General features: G+C 40.0%; 1 protein-coding gene across 1 annotated transcript in view; it reads right to left on the reverse strand.

Moving 5' to 3' along the window:
* The window catches only part of LOC107096018 (zinc finger protein GLI2-like), a 75,443-nt gene that overhangs the window by 71,791 nt on the left and 957 nt on the right, over positions 1–2,695 (reverse strand). The window lies entirely within an intron of this gene.

Below are 2,695 nucleotides of genomic sequence, written 5' to 3' on the forward strand. Positions count from 1 at the left end.
GAATAGTTTTGGAACGACTCAGTAAAGCTTGATTGCTGCGGTTCTGTTAGTTTGCCGTATTTTCAGTTCCTAACTCTGCTGCAGCTCAGATCAATCAGATCAATTTATAGTTTTGCTCAATAAGTTTTTTATTCTAAACATGTGAAGTTTAGAGACTCTTTTATGTTTTTTTATTTATTTGTCCGATTTTATGACGTTAAAACAGCGTTAGGGCAGCGTATAAACGCCCCCCCTCGGTGTGACCCTACGGGGGTCTGAAAGGTCCGCTCCCTCCCAGAGGGGGGCGGGAAAAGGCCCGGGTCTTCGGCGGCTCTGACCCCTCAGACCGTCCCTGATCTCTGATCCTCCCATCGCCGCCGCCGCACCCTCAGATCAGACGGAGCGGCCTGACGGTGGCGATCCCGCCGCCCCTTCAGGAGTTAATTAACAGCCCCATCAAAGCTGATCCCAACACGGCACAGAGGAGGGACTGCAGTCCCCCATTGGGCCCCTAGTGGACCCCCAGCGGGGGCCCCCCTCCCCAAACCTTTGATTCCTCCTGTCAGTTCTGCTGAGGTTTCCCTGAACTCAGATCTGTTCTCATCCAGTTTAATTACTGCTGCTGATGGCGGATCTGCTGGAGGAAGACGTTCATCCCCGCGCGTGACATCACTTAACCACGGCCCCCCGGCTCCACGGCCCCCCGGCTCCACGGCCCCCCGGCTCCACGGCCCCCCGGCCCCTTCCTAAGGATCCGAGGTTATTGGAGCCGCCAGTGAGATCCAGTCACACATTAGCAGCTGCAGAGGTCAGAGTTCAAACCGGCTACAGGAAGCGAGAGGAGAGACGCCGTTCAGCCCCAGAAACCCGATTGTTTTCCTCACGCTTCCGATTAAACAAAAATCCAACTAAACAAACAAATAAAAACATTTCTAACCTGTTTAGAAAATTAAAACTTTCATTAAATCACCAAAAAATCTTGAGAAATTAATTAAATTTTCACAGAAATATACCGCAGTGATTATAACTAAATTACAACTAAAGCTTTGATTTAAATCAGTCTAACAATTAAAAATAAATTAAAATAAATCTTTTTAGATAAAGAACTAGAATGTTTTTATTCTTTAACGTTTCCATCAATCAGAGCGTCTCAGATTAAACCTGACGAAGCTTCAACAAAGATATTTAACCCTTTAAAGGACAAGTTAGCGTTTTAGATCACCTGCACCCCCCTTACAAATGGAGCCCCCCCCCCTTCCCTCAGTGAGGTCTAAAAGCACTAGATCTATATCCATCCATTCAGCAAAGATGCTGCTACATGGCTGCACGTCTGAGTTTAGCATTTGATCAATTAAACTGAAAAAACAATCTAAAAATAAGTAAAAATGTATTAAATTAAAAGTATTAGAGCAGCTAAATAGGATGATCTGCAAATAGAATGAAGATTTTATTCCTAAAATAAGATAGTTAGATATTTTGCACGTGAAATAAGACACTGCAATAGTTTTTTTTTCTTATTTTAAATGCTAATTGTCTTATTCCATTGTTAAACTGTCTCACTTACCTGCTTAATTTAAGAAAAATTGAGGATATATTACCTGCACTGAAAAAAATCATCTAGAAACAAGTAAACATTTCTTAAATTAAATGTATTTCCCCTTAATTTGAGCAGATAAATGAGATGATCTGCCGATAGAATGAGGATTTTTACTCTTAAAATAAGATAATTAGATAAAATTCACTTTGATGTAATTGTGTTTTCTTATTTTAAATGTAAATTATTTTGTTCATTTGGCAAAATGTCTCTTTTATTTTCTCAATTCAAGAACAAAAACACCTAAAAAATGACTTGATTGATTTTCAAGAAAAAAGGTAAAAAGCTAATTAAAAAGTGAATAATCCTCGTTAACAATTATATTTAGGTTTATAAACTAAAAACTGTCAGAATCAGCATTAATGTTGGAACAAAATAAAATGTGTTTATTTCACTCAGAGTGTTTTTCTAGAAGCACTTTGGTTATTTTTCTAAATCTGTTCAGGGAAGTTCTTGTTATTACACTGATATTAATTTTTAACCATCAAAATATCCAGATTTTTTAAAATGTTATAAAGGTAATAAAGTTTTATCCTGGATTCCAGTAAAACTATTGCCTGAAATTTAGTTTTCTTTTTAAATATTTCCTTAAAGTATTTCTGATTCTGATAAAGAATAAAGAACCGGAAACAATCGGCTTTAATTTTCTAACTCTGAATAACTGACTGATGATGCAGCTGCAGCCTGGAAGCTCAGCAGCGTTTCATCATTCCAGGCTACCTGCCCCCCCCCGACCCCCCCAGATGGAAAACCAGCAGAAAATCCTAAAATGAAAAACTTATGGGATGTTTGGATTCTGGAGGAATAAAGTTGGATGTTCCAGAAGTGAAAAACATTTAAACGGGTTTGTTTAGTGAATGTTTAAGCAGGTTTGGGGCCTTTTCTCTGAAAGCACCCGCGGCCCCCGGGGGCCACGCTGAGCTGTAATTGCTGTGGACTTGTTGTTTTGTGGGATAAGAGACTTTTGAGTCCTCACAGCAGGGAGTTTTACTCTCTTAAATCCCCCCCCTTCATGGCTTGCATGCCTGCTCCCCCCCCCCACAGTAGATCCATCGTTTCCAGACTTTTATTTTCTTTTTCTCTCATTAAACTCTGCAGTGATTTTCCCAGAAATTCCCGCCA

The sequence above is a fragment of the Cyprinodon variegatus genome, unplaced genomic scaffold, assembly GCF_000732505.1.
Source record: "Cyprinodon variegatus isolate N-32 unplaced genomic scaffold, C_variegatus-1.0 Scaffold592, whole genome shotgun sequence".
NCBI classification, from domain to species: domain Eukaryota; kingdom Metazoa; phylum Chordata; class Actinopteri; order Cyprinodontiformes; family Cyprinodontidae; genus Cyprinodon; species Cyprinodon variegatus.